The sequence below is a fragment of the Sturnira hondurensis genome, unplaced genomic scaffold, assembly GCF_014824575.4.
Source record: "Sturnira hondurensis isolate 20B ecotype Veracruz unplaced genomic scaffold, ASM1482457v3 Scaffold0010128, whole genome shotgun sequence".
Taxonomy (NCBI): domain Eukaryota; kingdom Metazoa; phylum Chordata; class Mammalia; order Chiroptera; family Phyllostomidae; genus Sturnira; species Sturnira hondurensis.
Genome location: NW_028082759.1, coordinates 29574 through 47244, shown reverse-complemented (window position 1 = coordinate 47244; position 17671 = coordinate 29574).

Sequence of the window (17671 nt, the reverse complement as noted above, 5' to 3'; positions counted from 1 at the left end):
CTCCTTGGAGAAGTGCCTGTTCAAGTCTTTTGCCCATTTTTTAATTGGGTTGTCTTCCTGAAGTGGAGTCATGTGAGTTCTTTATATATTTTGGAGATCAAACCCTTGTCCAAAGTATCACTGACAAATACTTTTTCCCATATAGTTGGTTCTTCTTTTCATTTTAATGCTGTTTTCTTTAAAAAGAAAGCTTTTCTTTTTCTTTAGAAAGAAAGCAGAAGCTTTTTAATTTGAATAGGTCCCATTTGTTTATTCTTTCCTTATGTCTGTTGCTTTAGGGGACATAACAGGGAAGATGTTGCTGAGTGGAATGTCTAAGATGTTTCCTACCAATGTTTTCCTCTAGGACTTACATGGTGTCATGACTTATATTTAAGTCTTTTATCCACCTTGAATTTATTTTTGTGTATAAGGTAAGTTGGTGATCAAGTTTCATTTTTTTTGCATGTAGCTGTCCAGATCTCCCAACACCATTTGTTGAAGAGGCTATTTTTACTGTATTGTATGCTTCTTCCCCCTTTGTCAAATATTAATTGACCAGAGACTAGGGTTTATTTCTGGGCGCTCTGTTCTGTTCCATTGGTCTATGTGCATGTTTTTATGCCAGTACCAGGCTGTTCTGATTGCAGTGGAAAAGGAAGCTTTTTAATATAATATGTCATTAGAGATGATTCAAGAAAGTATAAATCATAGTCCCCACTATGAAACACACGTGCACACACAACCTGAGATGACAGGACTGAATACAAATGGAAAACTAGACTTGAGCATTCCAAATCATAAGGCATGAAACTATTCTAATGCAAAAATTCAGAGAAAAAGGAGATAAAAGAGGAATGTGTGGAAAAGCTGGATTTGAGGGCTAGATGCAGAATACAAGGTTGGGAAGACAAAAAAACTAAGCAAATTGAGCCTTCTTTTTTAAATATTATTTTTTATCCCACCTAGATCCAAAAGGGATTTGAAATGACTTGCAAAAATACACGAGTACAACCTCAGGCCAAATTAGGATAACTATTAATAAAATGAAAATAAGTGTTGGTGAGGATGCAGAGAATTAGAGCTCTCGTGCACTCCTGCTGGGACTGTAAAGCATCACACTGGAAAACAGTAGATGGTTCCTTACAAAGTAAAAATAAAACTGGGGTTACTATACAGTCCAGCAATTCCTTTTCTGGTTATATACTCAAAAGAATAAAAGGCAGGGCCTCGAAGTGGTGTTTGTGCACTCGTGTTCGCAGCCGCCTTATTCACAGCAGCTGAACTGGGCGGCAGCCCGAGCTACCGGCAAGGGATGACCGATAAGGGAAACGTGACACCCACAGACACGCGGGGATGGTATTCGGCCTGAAGAGTAAGGAGATCCGCAGTGTGTCACGACCTGGATGACCCCTGAGGACACTGTGGTGAATGAAATAAGCCAGCCACAAGAAAGATGAATGCTGTATGGTTCCACGTGCACGAGGCCTTTAGAAAAGTCAGAGGCATAGAGAAAGGAGGGGCTGGGGGAAGAGGAATGGAGTCACTGCTTAACGGGTGTGCTGTTTCGGTTTTCACGATGAAAAGAGTTCTGGAGAGGGACAGCGGTGACAACTCCGTAACAGTGTGGATGTGCTTGATACGACGGAGCTGCACACTTAAATAATGGCTAAAACAGTCAAGTTTATGTTATGTGTACTTTACCACAATTTTTTTAATTGGGGGAGGGGATATCCTACCGATACAAATATCAACGCTGACAACAAGAATACTGAATGCAGTTTAGGGTTTCTTACTGAGATTGGGTTTTATCCTTTAAGTAGCTACAGCAGCACTGTCATTTAAGTACTGGTATATATAAGCACTTTAAATACTTATTCTCTAAGGAGTTAGACCACAACCTTGATACCAGCTTGTTTTCGGTTTTTGAAAATTGCCTTAGTTTTATTTACTTTTTGTCTTTTAACTGCATAAAACATTTATATACACAGTTCTTAAGTGTAAACAACAAAAGAGGTACAAGAGAGTACAGCTTTCATCCTTGCCTTGTTTCCTGTTTTTTCTACCTGCCCCGACAAATTGCCAGTTTTGTTGATCTCTTATTTATCCTCCCATTCTTTCTTTTTGAAAATGATAGAAAATGCATAAGCTTTATATACACTTTTTCTAATAAAAAAGCTGTGCACCATAAATACTGTCCTATGCCTTCCCTTTTCTGGATAATGTATCTTGGAGATTGCTCCATTCACAGCTGCATAGTCCCACATTATGGGGATTGTGATTGGCAGAATTCTAAGGAAGACCCTCCCACTCCAGCTATGAAATCCAACACTTACCTAGAAACAAATGTGGAAGAAAATTAAAGGTATAATTAAATCCTAATTCGATTATAACTTGAAAATATGTAGATTATATAAGCACACCTAATCTAATCAGGTTTAACCCTTAAAAGAGGAGCATTTTCTCTGGCTAGTGGCAGAAGAAGGAAGCCAAAGACATTTGAGGGATGAGAGGGACTGGGCATGTGAAGTATTCCTGTTGCCCTCCAGAAAAAAGCAAACTGCTCCTGTATAAACTGATACCTGGGAGGGACAGCTGGAGAGGCTGTGAGCAAGCCCAGCCTAAAACCAGCAAGAAAATAGGGACCTCAGTCCTTCCGGTGCAAGGAAGTGAATTGTGCCAATAATCAATGAGCTGGGAAGAAAACCCAGAGCCTCAGGTGAGAAGTGCAGCATCAGCCAACACCTTGACTTTGAGTCTATGAGATACAAGCAGAGCATTCAGCTCCACAGTGCCTAGACTCCTGACCCATGGAAAGTGTTAGATTAATTAATGTGTGTTCTCTTCAAAAAAGTGCATGAGTAAATAAACGACTTAAAGTCAGAGGCCCACCCTCACCACCAAAGTCAGAACAGTAACATCAGGACAGTGGACAAGTCATAGAAATAAAGTCATGCCATAAGAATATATTCACTACTAAAGAACAGAGGTATATGTGATTCACAGTGGCCCCAAGGAAACATGATTAGTTACAAGTAGTGATATCTATAAGAAATACACACACTTGTGCAGGAGAAAGACCTAACTGAAATTTCCTCCTCCTAGATGCTCACAAAGGACACACTCAGATTTTAGTTGACTTTGCTGTCATGAAAAAAACAGTATGCTACAAGGCTATTTTTATAGCATCTATTTTTGTAAGCAGAGGACCACACACCAAAGCAGACTTGACTGAAAGGGAATTCAGTAGCAAGTTAAACAATATAAGAAACTTGCAGACACAAGAATGACTCTGTATATTGGAAATAATGTGGAAATAAACCTGACTATGGGCAAGTTGGGATGGTGCTGGGTTGCAGTAGGGCTTGAAGGCAGATGCAGGTATTAAATACGGAGGCACTTTCACCCCAAAAGTTATAAGATAAAAGCTGCATTTAGGAACACAGAGTCTAGCAATCATATCAGGATTGGTTGGACCAAGTTTGTCTAACCCCCTCTTGCTATCCTCTCACATGCAACCTTGGAAAGAAAAATCTGTTGCATACAAATGACAATACGTGGGTCAGCCTAAATGCCAGTTGTATTCCTGGCATCAGGTACCACAAGGGCAAACCAGACAAGTTCCATCTTTTGAACAGTTCTGTTGAATTCAGTAGAAAAATGTTTGTATTTTTCCTACAATTGTTGTTTTAGCAAAAACCATGTCTTTTTATATCTAGCCTATTGACCTCCCAGACCATTAACACACAATGTGAAGTGATTCTCAAACTTCTCAAAACCTTCCAATTTTTCTGTGTATCTCCAGTAATGGTTAGGTTGAGCTTTTTCCCCAACACACACTTCAGTGTAAACCCCAAGGCTGTCATATATTTATTGTGCCCCTCAGCACAATTCCACTGCTGCCCAAGGTGAGAACAGAGAACACACTCATCACCACACATCCTCGTTGGCCAGGAGGGGAACTGCAGGGAAGACTCCCCGAACCGCTGGGGTGGGAGCTGAGAGGCTGTGAATTGCATTGGGTCGGTGGCCCCAGCAGGGCAGCAAAGGGAGCCCTTAGGACGGCCGGCTTCAGGCCTCTCACTAAATGTCACTTGTATGATAATATTTTCACCATGTTTCCCGCTTTTCTGTAACTTAAGCCCTCCTAAGACAATGTTCTTTCTTGACTCCAATAATCAGAGGCACCTGAGGAAATTCCTTATGTATAAGGACTGTTAGCCAAAGTTTTAAATATACATACTTTGTAGTACATTTTCTTGTAAAGGAAACACAATTGCAAAAAATAATTATAGAGAAAACAATATTTTTAAATATAATAAAATGAAAGTTCTGTACACTTTACATGGGTAAGTTATGATTCTGTGTGTTGGAGCCCTATAAAACTGCTATGCGAAAAATTAATTGAAAGCCCAGTGTCCTAAGTTTGAAAATGCTGCTAAAGGTAAGTGGGTTGTACCTTTTACAGATATCTTTGTCATTAATTTGCATTTATAATCCCCAAGAGTCCGATCCACAGGAAAGCTATGGACAGGAAGTGAGTCACCCTCAGGACCCGGACTGCAAGTGCCCAGCCGAGCTGCCTGATGCAGCCCACACTCCCACTGCTAAAGTGGGTCTGCACGCTGCCTCCCTCGGACCACACAGGGGCCACTTCTGCAGTTCAAAAGCAGCGTTGGCTCTCTTGACATTCTTCATTCCAGTCTGCTGGGTAATCTAAGTTATAAGGAATGCACTTTTTAGCATTTACAAAAGCTTATTTCAGCTTGAGTTTTTTAAGTCTCTGTGGGCAGCTTGACTTTGGTGAGCTGGCATTCATGCCAAAGAGGCTGCCCAAGGAGAACGTCGAAACCTTCCACCACCAGGCACTCAGTCACTGGAGGGAAAAACATGGAGTTCATCCCACCCTCTCTCCCACACTGCACATCCACTCCACGAAGCTCTGCTCCCTCTTCTTCCAAAATCTCACTCCAGCCCGTGCCCTCTCCTGAAACCCCACTGGCCCACCTCTGCTCAGGCCTTGGAGCCTGAATGACAAGTGCAGCTGGTCTGCACACTCCAGTCCACCCTCAGCACCACCACCAGAGGGCGCCTTTCGAAACAAAAACCTGGTCCTCTCACTTCAGGAGTAAACCTGACACTTAAAAACACAAACAAAACCATCCAGCCCAGGATACTGCAGAGTCCTCCCTGGTCTAGTAACCTCTGCAGTGCCCCCTGCTGACAACCTCTGCCTCACCCTGATCCACCAAACTCCTTCCCAATCCCACATTCTCATCTCTACAAGCTATTGGCAGTTCTGGGAAGTGGTGTGTTATTTTACACCTCCCTGCTTTTCCAAACACTGTCTTCTTAACCTCCAACGCTCTCAGTTCTCCTCCTGGTGAAATCACATTTCTCCCATGGAAGCCCCCCTGACCCCCAGCAAGGCATGCTGGTGCCTTTGTTATCCCTCCCCTTGCCTTGCATGTGTTTCCTAGTCTGTCTCTCACGCAGGGATCCCAACCTCAGAATACAAGGAATTTTAGGAAGTTAGTGGATAGACTTCCATGGATCTGTGAATATAGCCAGCTAAATACAAATCCTCCCATTCTTTCTAAATGGGAGAGTACTTTTGGGAGTGGGGCCCACCTCTTTCATCAGGTTCTTAAGGGGAAATTTCACCTACATGGCCAGGAACATTCTGTACTAAATTACGAACTCTTTGAATGCAGGCACCTTAGTTTTCCCTTCTGCTTATACCACAGTTCCTAGGCTTGTGAATACTTAATACATTAGCTAATGGATGAAAAAATGAGTGAATGAAATAACTCATTTAAAAAGAATTTATCACTTTGGGCAAGAACCAGTGCTGCATATAGCTATTATTAAAATGGACCTGGTTCCTGTTTTCATTGGGGAAATAATCTGGCAAGAAGGAAAGACATTTAATGATTAATCATGCAATTAGAAAGTAATTGCAAGAGTGAGAAGGCCCTTCAAGGAGAAGCACAGGCTGCTGGCAGAGGGCATAACTGGGGGCTGCGATCCAATGGGAAGTCTGAGGTCAGAGAAGGTGTCTTCGAGGATATATCCCCATAAAGTAAATGAGTAATAACTAAAAAATACTAAGGAGAACAATTAGGTCTCCTGTGGTCAGGACTGATGTGGTCAGCACTGAACTATGTCCCCCAAGGTTATGTCGAAGCTCCAGCCCCCAATGTGACTGTATTTGGAAGAGCGCATTTAAGGAGGAAATTCAGGGCAAATGAGGTCATAGGAGCTGTCTTGTCCATATTAGTGTCTATAAGAAAATACCATTAACAACAAATTTATGTCCCAGTCTTCTGGAGGCTGGGAAGTCCAAACTAAGTCACCAGCAGGTTCAGGGGCTGCTGAGGATGCTCTGCCAGGTTCACACACAGCCACATTCTCACTGCAACCTCTCACACCAGAAGGGGCAAAGGAGCCCGCTGGGGTCTCCTTTATGGGAGCACCAATCCCATGCATCAGGGCTCTGCCCTCCTGCCCTAACTGCCTGGCAGGCCCCACCTCCCAAAGCCATCACACCAGGGGCAGTAGGTCAACCCAGGGGTTGGGAACACACAAACATTTAGTCTGTATTGAGGGTAAGGCCCGGATGCCTTAGGACTAATGCCATTACAAGAAGAAAAAGAGATACCAGAGAGCTCTCTCCCCCCTTTTCTCTCTCCCCTCATGTGCACAGAGAAGGAAGGCCCCGTGAGAGCAGAGCAAGAAGGCAGCCATCTGCCAGTCAGGAGGGGAGACCTCCCCAGAAACAAGCCCTGATGGCATCTCCATCCAGAAGTCCCAGCCTCCAAAGCTACAGGAAAGCGAATGTCTGCTATCGAAGCCACCCACTTGTGGGATTTTGTCATGGCAGCCCCAGGTGACCAATATTGTACAGTGTGAACGCTGGCATTCTTCTGCACCACAACCACACTGCCGAGTACTGCTAGATACCATCACGCACCACGGCCGACCATGTGAGTCGAGTGGGAACTGTTCTAGGACACATGTACGAAGATTATCAATTTCACCCTCCTCACCTGCCCCTTGCTCACAGACATCCACACCCTTAAGGTTTCTCCTATTCCCTTGCCGAGGCTTCCTTTCAGGGGGACTTTGAATCTCCTTCCCTCCACGTGGTGAATGATAGAACAGTATGAAACATTAAGTCTCTCAGGGACATGCGAATTTAACAGAGCCAAGCGGTAAGGAAATGACAACTTAATAGTGAAGTATCATCTAGCATCTATGTATCCAAACCACAAATCCGTTATGACCTCAGGAATACGCCCAGTTCCAGACACAAAGCTCTGGGGATAAGAGAACAAGGAAGACAATTGCCTGAATTCCTGGAGCTCACATTGTACAAGAAAAAATACATTAGGAGTTTATGATGCAGTGTGATGAGACCTATCGTGTAAATATGAACAGAGTGCAGTAGGAGCACAAAGCTTCAGACTCGGCCAGGGAATGGGGGGGTGCGCCTACATCCACATATGTGAATATGTACACATACATATAAAATAGACACTCTTGTTTTATTGGAATGTTTCTTATATTGCAGGCATGTATACATTGTGTGTGCACATATGAACATAGGTGTATGTGCGTGTGTGTGTGTCAAAGCAAGGCATTAGTGAGATAACTGCTATTTCTCATTGGATTCTTGAATACTACTCACCAGGTGCACTGTTCACATGTGTTTAATGCTGACAACAAGCTGTGAAGGAGATAGCATCATTGTCCTCGTCTTTGCAAACAAGGAAAACAGAGCACAGAGAAGCTCAGCTGTCCCAGACCACACAGCAGGAAGGGGCAGGTCTGGAGTCTCCCCTGCTCCCCTACAGTCTGGCTCTAGAGCTGCTCTCTCTCTGAGCCAGTGCATCACCGAGTCTCCCTCTGCCCCTGCAGGAACCTGACAGGCTCCACGTGCACAGGAAGCCAGATCTGGAAACAGTCTTTAGGGAGCTGGAACTGCAGTTGGGATTTTTCTGGTTGCAAGGAACAGAGGCTCAACAAAGCAACTCACATCCCTGGGAATTTTCTACAGGATGTCACATCAAAAGGAAGCAAGCTGGGGCCCCAAGGGAAGTGGCCATGGTCATCTGCAAGCTTCAGGGTCCACAGCAGTCCATTCTCCTCGTCCTTCTTGCTCTGAGGCCACAATATCCGCCTCCTCCACTTTCTCCTGATCTAAATTCCTACTTCTTCCTACAGAGTCACTTTCTCTATTTAGCCATCAACATGCACATAGTTGAAAATTGCCCCTCTGGCCCCAGAGGACTCTGCAGTTGGAGTGGTAAACTCTGTTTCTCTGTTCAAACAGGGGATTTGATTGGTTGTTACCAGAAGATGGATTAAGAGGGCTGCTGTGTAGTCTGGAGCTCAAAGGCAGAAGGTGCAACCACAGCCCTGCACAGGGAACCTGAGTGGGTGGAGGTCATTAATGGACACGTGGGGCTGGGCGGGACTCCACAGCAGGTCAGACAACCCATCCAAGACCAGATCCTAGGTGATTGTTGCTAAAAATAAGCACTTGCATTAACTGCAAAATGTATGTCATTTAATCTCCTTAATAGTCTACTGTCCCTTTTTTCTTTTAAAAGTAGCTGAACTCAATGCTTCATGAAATTTCTACATGTTTTGTTCCAAGGAAGTAGTAGTGGGTCCCGAAATACATAGAAAATATAATATGTAGAGAAATGGCAAAGGAGGTGATGATATCTGAGGAGAGGTATATGAATTTTTTTAAGTGAGTAGGTGCCAATACTATAAAGAGTAAGAATTGGTCCCCTCTGGGAAACAGTATCATAATTTGCTTAAATCAGAGAGTTAGGAAGCAAATATTTATGGATCCCTATATATAACCTATGAGGCAAATAAATGAGAAGTTTATCTTTTTTAAAAAAATGGCATATTAACTTTTCTGGTCAATTTATAATGGCAATCCCTAGACCATACTAATTTGAAATATTACAAATGAGTATGAAGTGGATGATCCTTAACCAAAATTATGGAAAGTATTTGTTTTCACTTCTGCTGAATAGACATAAATAAATTGATGAAAAGCAACTTGTTTGTAAAGCAACACACTAAAACATGAATACTTTTCAGCCAAAACAAAGACTCAGTAGGATATTTTAGGCAAGATGCTATAAAAAATATGTGGTTATCAAGAGACCATGGTGTTTAACTAGAGTTAGACTTTGAGTTTTGTTCTGGCTGTACCATAAGCTTTTGAGTAAATTATTAAACTCTCTTGGTTAAAGTTTCTGTATCAATAGAATGGGGAAGTAATGTTCAGTTCAGATCTCTTACCAGCCTAAGAGGGGTTGGTCTTACAGAAAGCACTTAGCACAATTCAGGATTATTAATAATTGCAGTACTTTACTTCCATGGGACCTCTGGGTATATGCACTGGGAACCATGGGTCAGCAATCACCACTCAGAGCCTTGTCTTACATCACTCTTCTGATTTCTCCTTTAAAAGCATTCTTCTCCTCAGTTCTTTTCCTTCTTCTGCTACCCATCACTTCAATATCTCAGGGTGCTGGGCAATTTGTATGTGAATTCCTTTGATTAACACACACAACAGCCTTGGAAAGGAAGATACTAAAACCCCCATTTCATGCACAAGGGAAGTGAGGCTGGTTGAGGTTAAAGTCACTTGATCGCAGACACACAGCTAACAAGTGGTGAGGTGTGACCAGGGACTCAGGTCCTTGTCTTGGTTGCTAGAGCTATGCTCCTTCCACCTCACAAATGAACAGAGATATTAAAATGTTTTGCTTCACTGTCACATAAGCTTAACATTTCAGATGTGTTGGGCTTTAAATGGTCTTTACTACATACCAGTAGATCCAACAGAGTAAAATTCTGTATATATTTTAATGTGTATATGTGCACTTATTTCCCCTACTTAAAATCTCATAATCAGCCCTGGCTGGTGTAGCTCAGTGGATTGAGCACGGGCCTGTGAAGCAAACAGTTGCCGGTTCGATTCCAAGTCAGGGCACATGCCTGGGTTGCAGGCCAGGTCCTCAGTAGGGGACACATGAGAGGCAACCACACATTGATGTTTCTCTCTTGCTCTTTCTCCTTCCCTTCCCTGCTCTCTAAAAATAAATAAATAAAATATTTTTAAAAGTCTCATAATCACATAACATCCAGATCTTTTATTCTCTGTTCTGCTATGATCCAGATTCTTGCGTGTTCCTGCCTGAGAGCAATGTAGTGGCATACAGTCTCATAATGGTAACTGTGACTCCGGGAACATACTTAATAACCACAGCCCTTGGCTAAGTGAACACTGAAAAATCCATAAAGATGTGCTGTATATGTGAGGAACTGCCCTAGACGTCATGAAGAAAACAACACCTAAGAAGTGAAATTTTTTCTCAAGATATTTACTGTCTCCTAGGAAAGACAAAAATGAAGATGTGAAAAGCAAAGTAGGCAGAAAGGGAACAAAGCAGAACAAGTACAAGAGCATATGATTCACCTTGAAATAGGTGTTCTAAGGGAATGACTAGAAAGTTTTATGAAGGACCTAGAAGGTCTGTTGGGTCCCGGGAAGTGGGAGATGAGGAACAGTCTGCCTGTTTTTGTGCACAAGAAAAATGCATGGCGCCTAGACCATGACCCAAAACAGGACAGGTTTTCGTGATGCTCAGCTGACACACTGTATATCCTCATCCCAGGGGAGAACGTCCAGAGGTGATTTTCCGGGTTTAGAGAACACGACTCCTGGGTGGTCACTGAAGCAGCCGTGACATTTTCCTGCCTCTTCAGGCCGAACCAGTGACAAGTGGCATCACTGATCCTGCAGTTTGGTACAAAGTGTCCTCGTCTCGTGTGGAAACCTCTCTGCGGGGTTTGGTGCTGTTCTCTCAGGCTGATTATTTGAGATTTATGTCCTGAAATGCCAGACTGCCTTTTTAATCTGTCATCAGAGCAGCTGATCAGAACCAGAAATGACAAGATCTAACACGTACTTTTCCACGCTGAAAACTAACAGCAAAAATTGCAGTGCATGTCACCACGTTCAAAGTAAACACGATGTATTAATGACTGGGTTTTCCACTTTCACGGAAAATTATAGGTCCTTCTTACTAAAAACAAATTACTTTAATTTCCCTTAAGAGGATTATGATTAATTGTACAAAATTACACTTGCTTTAATTGAATAGATTCCCAGCTTCCCTCTGAATTAATGGTGTATTATATATTATTAAATGGCTTGGGGAAACCCAATGGAGGAAATCTTCCTCTTCAGGACTAAAGCTGGATTTTCGTGGCTACTGTGCAAATATACATGATGGCTGACAAGTTTCATTCCTTTGTTAAAGTGACGTATGGCAAATGGTCTTACAGTGCTGTCTCAGTCTGTTTGGGCTGCTACAACAATTACTACAGACTGGGTATCTCAGAACCAAAAAATTTATTTCTCAAAGTTTTGGAGGAAGGAAGTTCAAGATCAAGGTGTCAGGAATGTGATGTTGAAGGTCCGTGAGGGCCTTCTTCCAGGTACATAGCCAGCAACTTTTTACTCTGTTGTCACGTGGTGGAAGGGATGGGGGGGCTCTGTGGGGTCTCTTTTAAAAAAGCATTAATCCTGTGCACAAGGGCCCCACCCCCACGACCTAAGCTCATCCCAAAGGCCTCACTCCTCATACTGTCACATCAGGCATCAGAATTTCAGTACATAAATTGTAGGCATGGTGAGAAGAAAACAGCTGATAACAAATTCAAATTCTTATTTATTGGAAACATACTGATATCAACCAAATCTCACCTAAGAGGACATTGGACTTACAAATTTTCTTTGAAACACACCAAATGAAAACCAACAGGCACTGTCATCTTTCATTGCTGGTATTAAAAAGCTTGACAGAGTGGTCCAGAGATGAGGCCTTACCCTCCTCCCGTGCCGAGGTACCCTGCAAACGCTGTGCCTGGCCTGCATAAAGGAGGTTGAGGACACATATGGGGAGCAGTGAAAAGACACCAGGAGGCCAGCATCCTTCTTCAGAACCAGGCCCATGCCCTGCACCAGGTAAATAAGGAGATGGAGCAGAACCCCCAGCTGCTGGGAGCCACAGCCATTAAAGACAGGCTCCAGGACATGTCCTTGAAACCAACCAGTGTCTCAAGCAAGAAAACATCAAATCATAGGGGACAACCTAGGGGCAGTGGTGAATATCAGCTTTGCCTGCCAGCCTGTGTTGAAGGACATGTTCACCTGGAGAAGAAGATAGTTCAGATCCTCAAGGCCTACAAGGAAAGCAGTAATAACCTGCTGAGTGGCAAGGGCTCTTTAAGGAAACAGTTCCTGCCACAGGTCAAGACGACCATGATCATTAACAAAGAATTTCTGGACAAGCTGCCGCTGACCCTAATAATGGAACCCCAGGTACAAGGAAAAAATGTAAACATGGACATGGAGGAGTCCTGGTAAGAGCTGGGTGAGCAGAGCACAGACTTCCTGCAGGCCAGGAATGTCTGTCTAGTGTGGCAGACTGCTGGGATCCAGCGGAGGAGCATGGGGTTGGTGCCGTAGAACAAAGACTACGACACGCATTAGACCCCGAGGTGTGGCAGGAGAGGGCCTTTGTGGAATTAGCCTGGAGGTACCAATTGTTTATCTGCTGACAGATGACACCTAATCAGAAGACCTTGATTGTGGCCCTAGTCAAGAAATACCAGAATCTGGCTATCAGGGATGGTGCCAATGATCTCAACATGATTAAGACTGAGGACACCAGTGTAGGGCTGGCAGGCCAAGACGGCTTTCAGTGGTCCTGCAGAACATCAACAACATGCTGACCCAATCTGCTTCTTAAGGCAGCTGCCACTGGTGAATAGGCTGGGTTCCTAGATGCAAGTCTACAATTTCCTATGCTACTTCATCTACAAGACTCTGACCAATAGGATGATTTGCTTTCTGTATTGACTACACTGCCCAGCCTCTGTATAAAAGGTAGTTCCTGGTGTTCTTCAACCTGCTATACACTACCCTCCTGGCTCTGTACATTAGGCTTTTGAGCACAGAGCACTTGAGTGTGGTGCTGCCCAAGCTGTATGTATATCACCAGACAGAAGGGCAAGCTCTCTGACTACTGGGTTTCTCTCCAAGCCATCACCCATGGCACACTTTCCTGGTCAACTTCTTCATGACCCTGTGGATCAACCATGACAGGGCCGAGCTCCTCTGGGACTATCAGTCTTTTGCCATGGTTTTGGCTCTGTTGGGTCTGCCATTCACCGCCATAAAGGTCATCCTTATCATGTACTAAACAGTCCTGTCCCTGCTGCCCATTTTCTTTAGCCTCTGCTTCTGCATGGTCAAAACTAGGGCCAGCCACAGCTTTTGGCTCTTCAGAACCTCCCCCAAGACCTTCCAGTTTCTGTATGCTTACTCTGTCGTGCTGTTCCACCACTCCTTCCTGCTGGGGTCCTGCTGAATGTGTCATTAAACACCCCGTCTGTACTGGCCTTGCGTGTCATTTACCAGGTCCTCAAGAAGCCACTCCTTGAGGAGGAGGAGGGGGAGGAGCACCAACTGAGGAGTTCACTTCGGAGCCTCTGCCCTGCCTGCACTGAGAGTCATGCGCCCAGTGCTCCAGCCATGCCTTCTCTACAGGGAAGGCCACACAGACCTCATCATGCAGAGCACAGTTGTGCAGGGGTCAGCAGGGGTCAATAGCAACATGCTGGCTGATTACACAATCCCATCTAGAAAAAGAACAAATGAATTACAAAGTTAATTAAAAGAAGAAAATGACAAAGATCATAGCAGAAATAAGTAAAAGAGATTCAAAAGATCATTAAAAAAAACCAGTGGAACCAAGAGCTGTGTTTTAATAAGGTAAACAACAACAATAAAAAAAAACCCTCAGTTAGACTAACAATGATGGGGGGAAGAATTCAAATAAATAAAATCAGAAACAATAGAGCTATTATAACTGATAACACAAATACAAAAGACTGTAAGACTATTATGAACAGAAAAATGACAAAAAAAACTCACAACTACCAAAAACTGAATCTAAAAAAACAAAAGCAAAAACAAACTAAGCAAACAACTAGAACAGGAACAGAATGATAGAAATGGAGATCACATGGAGGGTTATCAGTGGGAAAGGAGAAGGGGAAGGATAGACGGAAAGGTAAGAAGCATAATTAGTAGGTACAAAATAGATAAGGAGATATTAAGAATAGTATAGGAAATGAAGAAGCCAAAGAACTTACATGCACAACCCACTGACATGAACTAAGGTGGGGAAATTGCAGAAGGGAAGGAGTGTACCAGGTAGAGAGGAACAAAAAAAATTGGGACAATTGTAATAGCATAATCAATAAAATATACTTTAAAAAAATAAAATGAAAAAAGACTACTATGAACAAATATATATCAATGAACTGAATAACCTAAAAGAAAAGGATAAACTCCTAGAAACATGCAACATACCAAGACTGAATCATGAAATAGAAAATCTGAATAGATTACTGATTATCTGAATAGTAAGGAGATTGAATCAATAATCAAAAACCTCCAAACAAATAAAAGTCCATGATCAAATGGCTTCACAAGTATACTAAACACTCAAAAAATTAATACCAGTCCTTTTAAAACTTTTTTAAAGAATAGGAGAGAATACTTCCAAACTAATTTTACAAGGCCAGCAATATCCTGATACACAAGCCAGACAAAAAAAACATAAGAAAAAAATTACAAGCCAATATACCTGATGAACACAGATGCAAAAATCCCCAACAAAATATCAGCAAACCAAATTCAACAATACGCTAAGAGGATTGATCATACACCATGATCCAGTGGAACTTATTCCAGGAATGCAAGGAGGGTTCAACACCTGCAGATCAATGGAATATACCATGTTGACAAAATGAAGGATAAAAATCCTATCATCTCAACAGATTCAGAAAAAACCTTGACAAAATTCAACATCCATTTATAATAAAAAAGAACTCTCAATGAAGTAAGTATAGAAGGAATGTACCTCAATATAATGGAGACCATATACAAAAAGGCCACAACTAACATCATACTCATCAGTATAAGTCTGAAAGCTTTTCCTCTAAGATCAGGAGCAAGACAAAGATGCCCACTCCCACGACTTTTATTCACCATTGTACTGGACATCTTGGTGAGAGCAATTAGACAAAAAAATAAAATAAAATGCTCCTACATTATATAGGACAAAGTGAAACTATCACTATTTATGGATGTTATATTATACATAAAATCCTGAAGACTCCACCATAAAACTGTTAGAACTCATAAACAAATTCAGTGACATTTCAATATACAAAATCAATATACAAAAAATTAGCTGTGTTTCTATACACTAACAACAAAATATGAGAAAGAGAAATTTTTTAAAAATCCAATTTATAAGTGTATTAAAAAGAATAAATGTATCTAGAAGGTAAAAAACCTGTTCACTGAAAACTATAAAACATTGATGAAAGCAATTGAAGAAGACACAAATAAATGGAAAGATATTTATTCCACGCTCATGGATTAGAAGAATTAATATTGTTAAAATGTTAACAATAGCAATCTACAAATCAAAGCAATCTACAAATTAAATGCAAGCCCCTTCAAAATTCCAATGGCATTTTTCACAGAAATACAACACTTGTAAAATGTGAATGGAATCACAACACCATAAACAGCCAAAGCAATCCTGCAAAAGAACAAAGAAAAAAGCACCACACTTCCTGACTTCAAACTAGATTATAAGGCTACCGTAATAAAAACAGTATGGTACTGGTATAAAAACAGACACACAGAGCAATAGACCACAATACGGAGCCCAGAAATAAAGTACTGTGCATATTTATTTGGTCAATAAATTTTCCAAATAGAGCCCAGAATATATAATGAAGAAAAGACAGTGTGTTTAATACATGGTGCTGAAAAAACTGGACAGGCATATGCAAAGGAATGAAACCAGCACACACAAAAATTAACTCAAATTGGATTAAAGTAATAAATGTAAGACCTGAAACCATATGTACAAGAAAATATACATAGTAAGCTCCTAAATTTAAGTTTTGGTGATGATTTTTTTAAATATGACTCTAAAAGCAACAAAAAAATAAACAAGTATGACTGCATAAAGTTAACCTTTCTACAGCTAAGGAAACCATCGACAAAATGAAAAGGCAGGAAGTAGTTAATAACTAAAATATATAAAAACTCATTTACTTCAATAGCAAAGAATAATCCAATTAAAAACCGGCAGAGGATCTGAACAGACATTTTTCCAAAGAAATACAGAGGGTCAACAGGCACATGAAACCATGCTCATATCACTAATTATTGGGGAAATGCAAATCAAACCACAATAAGATATCTCACAACTGTAAGAATGACTATTATCAACAAGATAAGAGAAAAGCAGCGTTAGCCAGAATGTGGAGAAAAGAAAACCCTTGTGTACGCAAGTGGGAATGGAAATTGATGCAACCACTACAGAAAACAGTACAGAGGTTCCTCAAATAATTAAAGTAGACCATATGATCTAGCAATTCTATTTCTGAATATTTATCCAAAGAAAGTGAAAATTTCTTGAAAAGATATTTGCACCCTCATGTTCATTGCCACATAATTTACAATAGCCAAGACATGGAAGTAATCCAAGCGTTCACTGATGAATGAATGAATAAAGAAAGTGTATGTGTGTGTGTGAATGCGAATTACTATTTAGCCATAAAAGAAGGAAGCTCTACCATTTGTAATAACATGGATGGACCCTGAAGTAGGTGTACTAAGTGAAATAAGACAAAGGCAAATATCATATGATCTCACCTGCACTGTGGAATCTTCAAAAACAACAACAAAAAGCAGAAACAAAGTTGATGGAAACAGAATATATTGGTAGTTTCCAGACTCCTATAATGGGAGGGTAAGTGATATGGGTGAAGGCGGCCAAAAGTGACAAGCTTCCAGTTATAAAATAAGTAAGTCCTGGAATGTAATTAACCTAATGGTGACTATAGTTAATAATCCTGAATTATCTATTTGAATGTTGCTAAGAGAGTAGGTCTGAAAAGTTCTCATCAAAAGGAAAAATTTTAAAAACTATATATGATGATAGACAGAGAGATGCAAATTAAAACCACAGTGAGATACCACTTTACACCAGTCAGAATGGCTATCATAAACAAAGAAACAAACAACAAGTGCTGGAGAGGTTGTGGGGAAAAGGGGACCCTAGTTCACTGTTGGTGGGACTGCAGACTGGTACAACCACTATGGAAAACAGTATGGAATTTTCTAAGAAAACTAAAAATGAACGTGCCTTTTGACCCAGCAATTCCACTCTTAGGAGTATATCCTAAGAACCCTGAAACACCAATCCAAAAGAACCTATGCACCCGATGTTCATAGCAGCACAATTTACAATAGCCAAGAGTTGGAAGCAACCTAGATGCCCATTGGTAAATGACTGGATCAAAAAGCTATGGTACATTTACACAATGGAATTCTATACTACAGAAAGGAAGAAGGACCTCCTACCCTTTACAACATCATGGATGGAACTGGAAAGCATTATGATGAGCAAAATAAGCTAGGCGGTAAAAGACAAATACCACATGATCTCACTGTTAACAGGAATCTAAACAACAAAACAAACAAGCAAGCAAATAT